Here is a 14,916-nt window from a genome sequence, read left to right on the forward strand (position 1 = left end):
AGGTAGTGACTCGCGAAGCTTCTCCCGTCAGAATTCCGTGAGCGAAACCGTGGAGGAATCTAGCCTAGGTGTGATATGATTGTTCCGCTAGATGAAAATGCTATTACAATGAGTTTTGTTTTTAACAGGTTTTATACGAAACCTCGTACCGCCTTTTGTTTACTTAAAGTTATTTCCTACTACTACTAAGAGAACTTTCCTTTCGAAAATCAAAATCGGTCGTATCTATGAAATTATTTTTTTTTTTAGATTAGTTAGGTGTAAGTACATATTGGAATAGACTAAAGGAAACCTCTGTATTAAATCGATTAAATCCAATTACAACCAATCTGCGTAACCTTGCTGCATTGCCGTTGTGGCCATGAGATCATACTTTCTTCTCTGTTTTATGACAGTTTCTAATAAAGTCTTTTATCACGAGATCTGCCAGTATCCACGGAAGTGCGTGTATTGATAGTATAGAAATTGATCTCAATAGTAAAGTTGTTTTGAATTGAGGATTGCCAATTTGCCATTCAGTCAGCTGTCGGCACATGTGCGCAGTGGACGCGCCGCGTGCGCAACCGCTCACGGTTATTCGCGCGTTCCGAAAATGAATCGTGTAAATTTACTCATGAAATTAGTGATGCGCTCTTAACTGCCAGTGTTATTGTGCTTTAATGTGCGTGTTTTTTTTTAAATTTTGAGTGTCGGCGATGAGAGATATCATCCTCACTGTGCTTTCGTTTGGTTTCGATCTGTAAAATCTGTTTGTGCTTGACGATAACGTTGACAAATTGGTGTCAAGTTGGATGAGTGATTTGTTGTGGATTTCTGAACTGATTGCACGCTAATAACGGAGCACAGGTACGTTCAAAAGCAATTTTTCGGTGCCGGAAGTTGGCTACCTTATCAATCAAATCTGCTAATTACTGTTTTTGTGGACCGCACGCATTTCCTGTGTATACGATTTTAGTGGGTTTTAACTGGAAAACTACTTCTACAATACTACGAGTGAACCCAAGTGACAAGTACTTATGTTTTGTATTTTTTAAGTACTTTATAATACTTTTTTTTTGGTTTCCTAATTTCCCCTATATTTTACAACACTTCATATTTAGGGACTTTTAAAAATATGAGAACAATATTTTACAATGTCATTTTATGTTCTTCGGATCTAAACACTAAATACACATGGAGTCGTATCCTAAAAGCTCTACAAACGCAATCGAAACTCTTTGGCAATCCTTTTCTTTTTAAATAAAACTTTCTTTAAAAAGTTTGTTTGCAATTAATTTAGTTGCTACTGTTTAAAAATCAAAAGCCGCCGACTAATTACAATGATCGCCGCGGCAGTTTCGCCAATCATACGTCATTTATTTACATCGTATATGGGCTTTAATTATTGGCTGACTTGTGGTAATCAGATCAACTTTCGCGCATAAAAAAAAATTAAATCAGTCAAGTGTGAGTTGTACTCTGCCGTGTGGTTTCCGGATATTTAGGATAGGACCTCTTCATATCTCTCTCATGGGTATAGTAAAAGGCGATTTAGGGAATAAGAGCACATTCATGTAATGCATCCTTACATGCTAGTCTAGTAGTAAAGAAGAAATATTGTGTTCTCTCTCTCTCTATTTCCTCCCGTCCATAGAGTAAAAGGCAATCAAGGGTAAAGCTAATAAATTAAAGATTTTTCTTATATTCGATAGACTAGCAATCTGTCACTATCTAAATTTCAATTCCATTATCGAATGTGACCTTCCAGTCTTTTCGAGATTTTGGGTTCTGACTACGGAATAAAGATTATGTATCTTAAAATAAACGGGACGTCGATATTACGGGACCATAAAAGATGTAACAATATATCGTGAGAACTCCCATCTTCTGCGTGGCGCCACTGTCATTAGCCGACGAATTAGTGGTTCACGCCACATAATTTCATTTCTAAGTAAATATCATCAGAATTATAATTCTACACTCCTTCACCCAGTTTACATTTATAACCTGCCGGTAAAGCCGGCGACAGTGTGATAGTATTTTGTTTTATCCAACATCAAACGTAACAAAAGTATTAAAATGGTGTTAGATTTACATAATGTGCCATGTGATGGCCGGCACCAATAGGAAAAATAGGACCACTCCGTCTCTTTCCCTTGGTAGTCGTAAAAGGCGACTAAGAAATAAGTCGTGTGGTTCCCGGCACCAATTTAAAAAAATAGAATAGTACCACTCCATCTCTTTCCCATGGATGTCGTAAAAGGCGACTAAGGATAGGCTTACAAACTTGGGATTCTTATTAGGCGATGGGCTAGCAACCTGTCACTATTTGAATTTAAATTTTATCATTAAGCCAAACGGTTGAACGTGGCCTTTCAGTCTTTTGGCGAGTTTTGGCTCTGTCTACCCTGTAAGGGTATATACTATAGCATAGACGTGATTGTATATACATATAATATATTTACATAATTGATTTGACATAGTGTCGCAAGAGATTCGCCTTAAGACGTCAATAAATGTGATCTGCATTGCATCCAATGTTAACACATAGCGGAATGCTTTCGAGAAACTATTTGTTATTGTTTTGTTGTTTATTAATATAAATAAATAATGAATTACAACCATAGAAACCTAGAACATACAAAAGACATCAACGCGTTAAACATGTCAATACATAAGTTTATAGAAAGCAAACGGCGGAACGATTTATCATCTCTTACTTATGTGAATAATATTCATGTATGTTTATATATATTTTTATTTATGTATGTCTATTAATAAATCATTTGTATATATATTATTTCTAACTCTTACATTGACACCATTTTGGTACGGTACCTTTGAGGCTCAATAAATTTTAATTAAAAAATAAATATATATAATACCTAAATTATACAAAATCACGCCTCTTTACCGAAGGCTTTGGTAGATCCTCAACTATCATATTACAATCTCTTTATGCTATTTTTGATTCCTTCACTCCACACTCATCAATCTTTTTATGCAAGCTCGTCGGTGTATATTTTTGACTTGACCTTTCACCAGAAGGTCCCTAATTTGATCATATCAATATGAATAAAACAAATAAAAGAATATAACCACGGGACAAATGACACAGATTGAATTAGCCTCAAAGTTAGTTCGAGACTTGTGTTACGAGATACTAACTCAACGATACTATATTTTATACGATAATAAATACTTATATAGATGAACATCCAAGACCCAAGCCAATCAGAAACAGTTCGTTTCTCATCATACCCTGGCCAGGATTCGAACCCGGGACCTACTGTGTAACAGACAAGCGTACTACCGCTACGTCGCAGACGCCGCCAAATATATGCACGGTAACTATTGATATTTCCATAGATTCACAGAAATTTGGCTTATTTTTCTCTTAGATTCGTACGAAGTTCGCGGGCAAACGCTATTACGGAATATGTAGGGCATTTTTAACTCTATCGTCCACAACTACGAGTATATGCAATGCAATTAAGATCAAAGCCAGTTGTTATCACCATTGCATTTGCATTGATAAGGAAGTGGGTCAGAGAAGCCTTTTACGTATTCCGCACTTATTCTAATTAGTACTGTGCTGCTATCTCTCGGCTTGTTGTGTAGGCCGATGAAGGGAAAATAGAATTTTCTTTTTATGGTCGGGCGAGATAGGCCGGAAAAAAAAGAAAAGGCTTTATTAGTATACTAGCTGTGCCCGCGACTTCGTCCGCGTGGAATAGTTATTTTGGGCATCATTGAAACCCTCAAGGATGAACAATTTTCCCCCTTTTTTCCACATTTTCCATTACTTCTTCACTCCTCAAAGTTGCAGCGTGATGTTATCTAGCCTAAAGCCTTCCTCGATAAATGGTCTATTCAACACAAAAAGAATTTTTCAATTCGAACCAGCAGTTCCTGAGATTAGCGCGTTCAAACAAACAAACTCTACAGCTTTATAATATTAGTATAGATATGAAAACATTTAAATAAATAAATAAAGAATGTTCTTAATTAAATCGTTTAATATGCTTATTATTTACGTCATTATTATATTGCAATGTTATAATTATTGAAGCAATAAATTAAAATACATCGCCCATTGAAGACTCTAGGTCGTGCCCAAAAATTCATTCGGAGAAAAATAATTATTCACCTTTTGGCGCATAGATTACTAGTTAGTTTTTTAAAATCACAATATTTATATCGATTAAAAGATTTATATCGAAAAGACGTGTTAAAAATCAGTTCGAACAACGGGAGGCCGCGACGCAATTTTTACGAGTTAGTTTGGAGGTTGACGTAAACTATAAGCCATAAAGAAACTGTGACATTGAGTTAACACGATAAAAAATAATAGGTACTTACCTACTTACTTAAAAATGTTGTGTAGATAAATTATATTTTGCTCGAAATCGTTCTTACCCAAATCTGTCGTCTGTACTTCATCCATATTTCAAATTATTAAAAAAAAAACATTAATACGGGACAAATTACACAGATAAGCTAGCCCGAGAGTAACTTTTTCGAATTATGAACTTATATTTTCCATCTTCTTCCACACTTTGATATGCTATTGCAAATACAAAAGTATGTCTGTCTTTCTATACGTCTAATTTAATTATGATTTATTCGCTAAAACCCTATGTATGTGTGGTTAATTGTCCGAGTTCAAACATGAATTAAAGCTATCGGTCTACCTAGTTTTTTTATACATGTTAAAGCATTTTATGCATTTATAATATTAGTATAGCAATAGAGTAAATATACCATCTATGTGTTGGCTGGAAAAAAACCTTTTTTGGTTTGTCTGCCGTTAATCGTACATGACTTTATATTTTTTATATTAAGAATTCCCAATCTGTATTCTCCACATTTTACTATTGAGGTGACCATCAACTTGCTGAACGAATTCTCGATTAGTACCGGCCGAGTTCTCGCGACCTTCGTCTAAGATATACATCGCGGAATCGAATGTCAGCGACGATGCGATAATGACGACAAGAAGGTAATCTTTACCGGTTATAAAGGTTTGTTTTCTGTGTTTACATTTGGTATTTTAAGTTTTAGTGTGAACTGTTTTACTTAATCTTCTTAATTAACCTCTCTTTTTAATTCTAGCGAACTGGCAATTGCATTAGTAGTAACAATTAGGTACTAAGTCAAAAATACTTTTGCTTAGGTAACTAGAAATTTCATAGAATGATAAGGTTTGGTCATCTTTATATAAATGTAAGTTGTAATAATTCATGCTGTTTTTATGAAATTCTACGAATATAAAAAAGGTTTTAAAGAACCTAACTTGGTATATTTATCATGGATCCCATAGAATCTAAATCATTACCCACTCGCAATTCTTATCTTTTAAAGTGCAAATCATTTAACATTGTCATAAGTTAGTTTTAAAGTTGGTAGAACATCTACTAGATAATGACGTGAGTTTAGTAGGTAGGTGTCTTCGCCAATTATTTATTTTTTAACATATTTTTTATAAACGCAACACTACATATACGCACTCTTTCACGCACGCACTCAATCCTATTCCTGTCCCACTCTCACACATTTCCCAAATTTCGAAAAAGAATTTTAAAAAAAAGCGCGCCAATTTTCGTCTCCGCGCGCAACTGCACCGCTCTCTGCATCGATTGTGAATATTCGCAAAATTCATCAAAGACGCTAAAACTTTATTAACTACGCACCCCGGGGTTAATTTGTGAAGTGCAGTGATTTGTGTTTCCCAAAAACTACCCTTTGGATCGTGGAAGATACCGGCGCTGGACAAGAGCTCGAGTTACGGATCAAAGGTACTCCTTGTCCATTTCCTTCCGCGAGACCAAGTGTTCCTCACGAGCCGTATCCCTATCTGCTATCCTCACATTACTCTTCTTCAACGCAATACTTCTCACACGCTATTAATATCGTATATTTTACTTAATTCCAACGCACCACGCAACGCATCTCATTACTACATACTTAACTACCTACATTACGCTACACTTTCATTCGCTTAAACACTCATAAACTCATATGTTTCTCTTAAATATAATAATTTATTATCTTATATATTCACAATAGAATATATATTACGCATAACAAATATTCGTTCAATTGTATTTTTCGAGATAATTTGATATTTTTTGTTACGAATTTGCGTCAAATTATTTATCGACATCGCCGCCATATTTATTTTCACCGATTTATTTTATAAATTTATTTTCTAGTTTCATTAAAGTAATTTTTTACATATTTTCAATTTAAAATGTCGAAACAAAAGTCTGAATGTGCATATTCTCCCGAAATTGTTCGATTAACAGCAAAAAAGGAACATCTTTTTGCTATTATTCAAGACGCATATACACTTAGTAAAGATATTTCCGATGAAACAAACAAAGAGCAGTTCTTGATAATGATACAGTCGCTTGAAAAAACTAGGACTGATTTTATGCAAACGCTCGATGATTTAGCCATAGCTCAAATCTCTTTTGATCCAAAATCAAAACCGGATTACTCCAGTATGAAATCTTTTGACCAACTTTATTGTCATATTAAAGCTTGCGAAAATAAATACATCTGTAAGATTTCCAGGTGCGATCAAAAGTTTGAATTGTTGAATAAGAAATTACCCCCGCTTAATTTGATATCATTTGATGGTACCCCCACAAAATGGTCACTCTTTTATGAAAACTTTAAGAGTTTAATTCACGAAAATCCCCGCTTGACGGATGCGGAGAAGGTTCAGTATCTGGTAGGCAAACTAACAGGTAAAACCCTAACAGTATGTTCCGGTATACCTCCCACGTCAGACAATTATTTGATTATTTGGAACGCGCTTTTGGAGAAATACCAAGATATCAGAGTCCAAGCGTCATTTTATATTGACCAAATGATTAATTTTAAGACTGGCCAATCGCTTGATACATTCTTGGAGCAATTTTGCTCGGCCGAATCTGCGTTACGCAGATTAAAAATCGATAACTTGTCCGATTATATTTTTACGCATATAGCACTCAATAAACTTGACAAAGAGACAGTAAGATTATTTGAGCAAATGCATTCATGTGTTGAGATACCTACTTTTTCTCAAATAACGCAATTTGTCAATCATCAAAACAAGATACAAACGCTTCGTTCGTCTGCCTATACTATGAACAAAACGCTACCCTCGAACGCTAATAAAAATACTAACAAAAATAAAGCAACGCATAATTATTTCGCTAACACCGATCAGATAAATACCAAAACAGACATACGTAATTCTAATTCTAAAAACTCACTATCTTACAATTGTTTGATATGCAATTCTCAACCTTCACACGCATTGTATAAGTGTCAACATTTCTTGAATCAGACTCCAGTTTCCAGAAATAATTTAGTCACTAAGTACAATTTTTGTATTAATTGCCTCGGATTTCATAATATTGCAGTCTGTCGTTCTCAACGTAACTGTAATATTTGTCAGCAAAGACATCATTCTTTGTTGCACATGCATGATACTCAAAGTGCTATCACACCGTCTAGTCACAAGGCGAAGTCAGTGAGCTATCCGTCTCACTCGCACGCACCGTATTCAGCCCCTGTTGCCGATACGCTCACACAGTCGAATTCTATGCAGCAAGTACACGCAGACTCGAATACGCGCGCAAATTTAAATAATGTTGCGCTGTCGGTTGTTACTTCGTCTCGTTGTAATGAGCTAGGTAATACCGTTGTTTTACCTACTGCTTCCGTTTATGTTTTTAATAAGAATAAGCGACATAATTTACGTCTATTTTTAGATTGTGGATCTATGAGCCACTTCATCACAAAATCTTGCTGTGATCGATTAAATTTAAAAATAACTCCCGCTTCCTCCTCGATTAAAGGTATCGGTCAGACCGAAAGTGTATCATACGGAGTCACTACTCTGAAATTCCATTCCCGTTTCGATCCTATGTGTTCGTATGATATAGTTGCGCGTGTTATTGACTCGATCACCGACCACCTACCCAACTATGAGTTAGATATTTCTAAATTAACTCACTTTAGTGACTTACCAATGGCTGACTATAATTACCACACGCCCGGCGAGGTGGATTGTTTAATTGGTAACGAGCTCTTCCCGTTTCTGTTAGGAAGTGACAAAGTGACTTCACCGCATTCTTCCGTAGTTGCGTTAGAAACTACTCTTGGATATGTAGCCATGGGTAAGGCTGCTGTTACGCGCATCAAGCCCTGTCGCAATGCTAATAATAAAACTTTCTTTTGTTTTACTGAACAAACCTCAACGCTAGAATCAATTACTCAACGCTTTTGGGAACTTGACAATGTCCCTCATAAAATTCATATGAGCCCTGACGATCAGGCCTGTGAAGAAATCTTCAAGTCAACTTATTCTCGAGATAGTACCGGTCGTTATACTGTGCATCTCCCGTTTAAACATAATCCTTCAGAATTAGGAAATTCTCATTTTATCGCTAAACGCCGTTTACTGAATTTAGAGAAAAAACTTGATAGTAATCCTGATTTACGTACAAATTACAACGACACTTTGCAAAGTTATATTGATAAAGGTTACTTATCTAAGGTTGAAAATGCATCGTCGGATGATAGCTCTTATTATATTCCGCACAGAGCTGTTTATCGCCCCGACAAACTCACTTCGAAAACTCGTATCGTTATTGACGCCAGTAGTAAAACTACTAGTGGAAAGTCCCTTAATGACCTTCTTTATACAGGTCCGAATTTACAGACAAGTATATTTGACCTTTTATTAAATTTACGCATGTTCTCTGTGGCCCTATCTGCAGACATTGAAAAGATGTATTTTCAATTGAAACTTACTCCCACTCATCACGTTTTTCAACGTATTTTATATCGATTCGATTCTAGATCTGATATCGATACGTTCGAGTTCAATCGTGTATCTTTCGGTATATCAAGTTCCCCTTACCTTGCCATGAGAGTCATTCGCCAGCTAGCTGCCGATAGCCGCGATCAATTTCCTCTCGCCGCTACAGAAGCTGAAACTCACATGTACATGGATGATTTCATCACATCTATGGATGGCGTAGACGTCGCTCTAAAGGCCAAGTCCGAGTTGATCCAAATGTTTGCCTCTGGTGGTTTTAATCTCACGAAGTGGATTTCTAATAGTCCCGACCTCTTGGACAAGTCGTCCGCAATGCAAAGTGAAGACGTCATACAATTTGATACTAACGCTTCAACTCCACATAAGATAGTAGGAATGCAGTGGTTACCTACTACTGATCATTTTCAATTCTCAACAAACGCTGATATGCAAGAGTGCACCAAGCGCTTTATTCTCTCGATTACTGCGCGCTTGTTCGACCCATTAGGACTACTAGGCCCGGTGGTCACATACATGAAACTGCTCGTTCAAGAATGCTGGATGGCTGGCCTTGATTGGGACGATCCAGTGCCTCCCGCGATCTTAAATAAATGGACACAGTTTCATAATGAACTTGCTTGTCTAGAACAAATAAAAATTCCGCGACATGTCGGATTACGTTCTCCGCATGTCATTCTTCTAGGTTTCGCAGACGCAAGTGAAAGGTGCTATGGCGCTAATGTGTATATTCGCGTTAGTCAAGACTCATACTCACCCGGCTCTGTCCACTTGCTCGCTTCTAAGTCTCGCGTAGCTTCACTATCTAAAATGCCACTCGCACGACTAGAGCTGTGCGCCGCTCTTCTTCTCGCTAACCTTCTAGACGCCGTTAGACATACTCTTTCCCAGAGATGTCATATCAACGAAATATACTCGTTTTCAGATTCATCTGTGGCGCTTACGTGGATTCATTCTCCGCCGTATAAATTCCATACATTTGTGGCTAATAGAATTACTGAGATTAACTCAAAACTTCCCGCTAAGCATTGGTTTCATGTAAAAGGCATTGAAAATCCCGCAGATATTATATCTCGCCCTGTAACGCCTAAAGCTCTAGTCAACAATCAATTTTGGTTTAATGGTCCCAATTGGCTAAGCCTTAGTTGTTCTGATTGGCCATTGAAACCTTTTACGATTAATCCTAATGGTTGTTTAGGAAATTTAGAGACTAAAACAATAAGTTTAGTCGTTCAAAGTCCTGAAGATATTCAGACTTCTCATCCAATTGAAATTATGGCTGAAAGAATTTCAAACTGGTTGAAATTATTACGCTCGGTTGTTTATATGTTACGTTTTATACAAAAATTAAAATCTCAACAACCTATTTCTGTACAAGATTTAGAATTTTCTGAACTTTATATAATCCGCTTTGTTCAAAATAAGCATTTCTTTAAAGAAATTACCGCTTTGCGAAATGGGAAATTATCTGATAGTTCTCTACTCAAGTTAAACCCTTTTATCGACAAGGAAGGCCTTCTAAGAGTCGGTGGGAGATTATCAAACTCTGAACTCGATTTCGGTCAAAAGCATCCCATTTTATTACCTTCTAAAAATTTAATAACTCAATTGATTATTGATTATTATCACGTTACTAACCTTCATACAGGACCTTCACTATTACTCGCTCTTATAAGACAAAAGTTTTGGATACTATCCGCTAGAAACTTAATTCGTCAACGCGTACATAAATGCAATATTTGTTTCAAACTTAAACCGAAATTCACTTACCCTCGCATGGGAGATTTACCTACCTTTCGCATTTCAAAAGTTAAGTGTTTCGTTAACACTGCTGTAGATTATTTAGGCCCCTTTTTTATTACACATATTCGACGCCGTGGAATCAAAAGCCACAAGGCATATGTTTGTCTATTTGTGTGTCTCGCCACCAAGGCGTTACATTTAGAATTAGTTTCTGATCTCAGTTCAGAATTGTTTGTCGACGCTTTCAAACGCTTTATAAGTAGAAGAGGTCCGGTTTCTATGATCTATAGCGATGGCGGAACCAACTTTATCGGCGCTAAACGAAAACTTAGTGAAATTTATGATTTATTACAGTCCACAGCTCACCAAAATTATATCAGTAATTATTTATTGACAAATAAAATTCAATTTAAACATAGCCCGCCGTACGGTCCTCATTTTAACGGTCTAAGTGAGGCTAATGTTAAGAGTGTTAAAACTCATATACTCAAAACTGTAGGCTCTCAGATCTTAACTTACGAGGAGTTCACAACTGTCTTAGTTCAAATAGAGGGTTTGCTGAACAGTAGACCCCTTTGTGTGCTAGGTACTGAACCTGAAGCAACTGCTCTCACTCCAAATCATTTTTTAAATGTTACTCCTATAAAATTTCTTCCCGCTGAAAATTACCTTGAATCGCCTGATAATCGCTTATCACGTTATCAATTGTTATGTAAACTCACGCATGATTTCTGGCGTCGTTGGAGCCAGGAATATCTCACTTCCCTTCAACAAAGAGAAAAATGGACTAAGTCCTCAGAAAATATAAAACTGGGTACTGTAGTCATACTCAAAGACAATAATACGCATCCTCATTGTTGGCCCCTGGGAGTCATTACAGATGTTTACCCGGGTAAAGACAATATAGTTCGAACCGTCAAGGTTCGCACTTCTTCTGGGAGTTATATACGTCCAGTAATCCGGGTTTGCCCATTGCCTACTCAATAAATGTTATTACCTAGATTTATATATTTTAGGTTGTAAGTTTTAATTTTTTTGTTATTAGTTACGTATCTACTCAAAACTTGCAATTGTATTTATTCCTAGTTCCTGTATGTTGTTTCATGTAATATAGAGGAAACCTCTAGGCCGGCAGACTTGTCTTCGCCAATTATTTATTTTTTAACATATTTTTTATAAACGCAACACTACATATACGCACTCTTTCACGCACGCACTCAATCCTATTCCTGTCCCACTCTCACACATTTCCCAAATTTCGAAAAAGAATTTTAAAAAAAAGCGCGCCAATTTTCGTCTCCGCGCGCAACTGCACCGCTCTCTGCATCGATTGTGAATATTCGCAAAATTCATCAAAGACGCTAAAACTTTATTAACTACGCACCCCGGGGTTAATTTGTGAAGTGCAGTGATTTGTGTTTCCCAAAAACTACCCTTTGGATCGTGGAAGATACCGGCGCTGGACAAGAGCTCGAGTTACGGATCAAAGGTACTCCTTGTCCATTTCCTTCCGCGAGACCAGGTAGGTATGTATTAAATAGCAGCATAATCCATCAGTATAAATATATCTCATACTTTTTATTGGTACTCGCATAATTTATCAAGTCTATTGGCCTCGAGGCTGATATTACACGTGCCAAACATAATGTTACAATAAGTTAATGTATAAAAAAAAATAGAATTGTGCGTACGATGACGTACTGTCCGTTTGTATTAATTTCTATGTCGTAACTGTAAAACTAGTTTGGTCGGCGGTCCTCTAATAGGTTCGGACGTGAGCGGATACTTTTTCTGTACTTTTTCTTGGGCAAGTGCGTGACAGTGACTACCTACATTCCATTGATTCCCTCTTGTTCGGTCGACGCTTGTGATTTTTTGTGATAAGTACAAAGCCTGTAACACCCGCAGATAATGTATCTTTTTATCGGTAAAATAATTTTCTTGATCGGTTTAGTATTACCGAAGATTATAGCCTTAGTCAATGTTATACATTTTACCGCCTTATAGAGTAAGGGACATTTTGAATTTTTAACATACTATGGAATGATCAGACAAAGTTTGTATCACAAACTGCGAACTAGTACGATTAAGTGCTTTCACAAGACCTCAATAAAGAGATGTTCTTTTGCCGACGGCTCCGCTCGCAAACTTCTTTGTCGTTCATTGCAAATCCCATGGGAACATTCATTTATATACATAAATCTTGGCACTATTCCGGAGGGGTAGGCAAAGACTATTATCTTCCTACATGTCACGATCCCTGCATACTTCTTTCGCTTTATCCACATTCATAACTCTCTTCATGCAAGCTCGTCTGTTTCGGAACAGTACTTTTTACTTATTTATTAAAAAAATTAAAATTAATGATATAAAGGATCGTTAATGATATATAGGTGTACTTAGTGTTACCTCTTTTTAAAACGAATGGTATCGTTTTAATAATTCTGTTGATAAATTTGAAGAGCGGATAAATAAATTAGTGGGAATGTTTATTCTCATTTGATTAGGAAGTGTGATATTTTTTATATCGTGGGCATTGCTACAAAATGAATTGATTATTAATTCCTTACGTGTCTGACTGAAGAGTATTGTAGATTGTTGAACCCGTTTGACATTAGCTCGTCTCGTAAATCAGCTGTGTCGTGTGAGAATTTGGTAACGACTGCGTTTTTACGATGCATTCTTATAGGCATTCGAAAACGCATTGTCGAATGCACGTACCTATATGAGAGACTGCTTATACTCAAGTTAGCGTTAAACGTATTTTTTTTTTAAATAAAAGGAATTTTAAGATTCGTAGTAGGTATAGCGACTAGGAATGAAAATGATAAAATATGCAATGCATTTGCATGCAGGTCAACAATATCTATCTAGGTATAAACTTTATTCATCATCTTTAAGGATCGAAAGGAAGTACAAGTAGAGGATTTTTTGAATATAAAAAAGTAATAACTAAGTTAAATTAACGTTCTTTTTTATAAAATAAAAATGGCGCTCCTGTTGGTCCTTTTTATAGAGGTACCGAAAGAATGTAACAAAACCGGGACGAAAAGTAGATTAATTTGTTCTTACATGGTTCTCTAACACACGTTATAAGTAAACACGTGGGCGGTGATAGTAGCTGAGGCCTCTCAGGTTGAGACACAAGGAGCAAACATTGACATTAGCACAAAACAGTGACCGAAGGCCGAAGCCGTATTTAAAAATATAGTACGACTAGAGGCCGCCCGCGACTTCGTCCGCATGGAAACCCTATCAATCCCGCGGGAACTCTGGGATAAAAAGTAGCCTATGTGTTATTCTGGGTCTTCAGCTACCTACATACCAAATTTCATGGTAATCGGTTCAGTAGTTTTTGCGTGAAAGAGTAACAAACATCCATACATCCATACAAACTTTCGCCTTTATAATAGTAGTAGGATAGGATATAATAGTAGTAGGATATTTAATATAAAAGAAATAAAAAGGTTTGGTTACTTATACATACTTCGGGGGTTGGGGTCCGTTGAGTACCTATGTATTTAAAGATTATTTTAAAGGAAGAAAATATGCGAATGAATTATTAATTGCAGATACATAACAAAACAAGTACGTTTCAACTAAATTTAATAGAGGTATTAAACTGTATTGCTATAAAATGGCATGATTATTCAATAAATCAGCATTTTGTCCCCGTAAAATTGTATTTGTTATTTTTATTTATATGTATTTAAAAATTTAATAAAAACAATAGTATAATAATTTAATTTTTTTACGACACAACAATAAGTTAACGATTTACCGAAATCTTCTCTGTATCCGCGGATTTTCTTCGCCGAAGTGAAAGTAAATTCTTCAAGAGTGATTGATAGGGGTCAGAAAACAGTGGATATTTTGCAATCATTAAGGCTAACCAAATTAATATGGCCTTCGATGTGTTCTGTAACTGTTTTTGCGGCTTTATCTCCGAAATTAATGCTCTGTCTGCCGCTAAAGGCATTACAAAGGCCGGAAATAGGAGTATTCTGAAGATACAGACTGTATTTGCCAAAATGATTTACTGGTGTAATAATAGTTATGTGGGGAATTATATTCTTATAATTTTGGTATTCAAGATTACTTTTCGCATGAGTGATCTTAAAATTACCAGGAAATATTTTTCTTCTTCATATTTATGTACAATGATGAACTACCTAATAATAAAATGATGTAAGATAAGACGTTCATTTTATCTTTTTTATGAATTATTTGATTTGGATTTAATTCGATATAAGTACCTAAACATTTTAACCCAGAATCAAGATCTAAAATAAATAAGATACTTAGTTATAATGGTTCTGTGAGGTAGTGAATTATAATATGATTTTGTTCGCTCA

General features: G+C 36.0%; 1 protein-coding gene across 2 annotated transcripts in view; it reads left to right on the forward strand.

Moving 5' to 3' along the window:
- The first annotated feature begins 538 nt into the window (after positions 1-538).
- The window catches only part of LOC106135712 (apoptosis-stimulating of p53 protein 1), a 267,044-nt gene continuing 252,666 nt past the window's right edge, over positions 539-14,916 (forward strand). For both annotated transcript variants that reach the window (XM_060948225.1, XM_060948227.1), the window contains exon 1: positions 539-846. The gene's annotated coding sequence lies outside the window, so the exon portion shown is untranslated. The remainder of the gene's footprint in view (positions 847-14,916) is intronic.

The sequence above is a fragment of the Amyelois transitella genome, chromosome 15 (assembly GCF_032362555.1).
Source record: "Amyelois transitella isolate CPQ chromosome 15, ilAmyTran1.1, whole genome shotgun sequence".
NCBI classification, from domain to species: Eukaryota; Metazoa; Arthropoda; class Insecta; order Lepidoptera; family Pyralidae; genus Amyelois; species Amyelois transitella.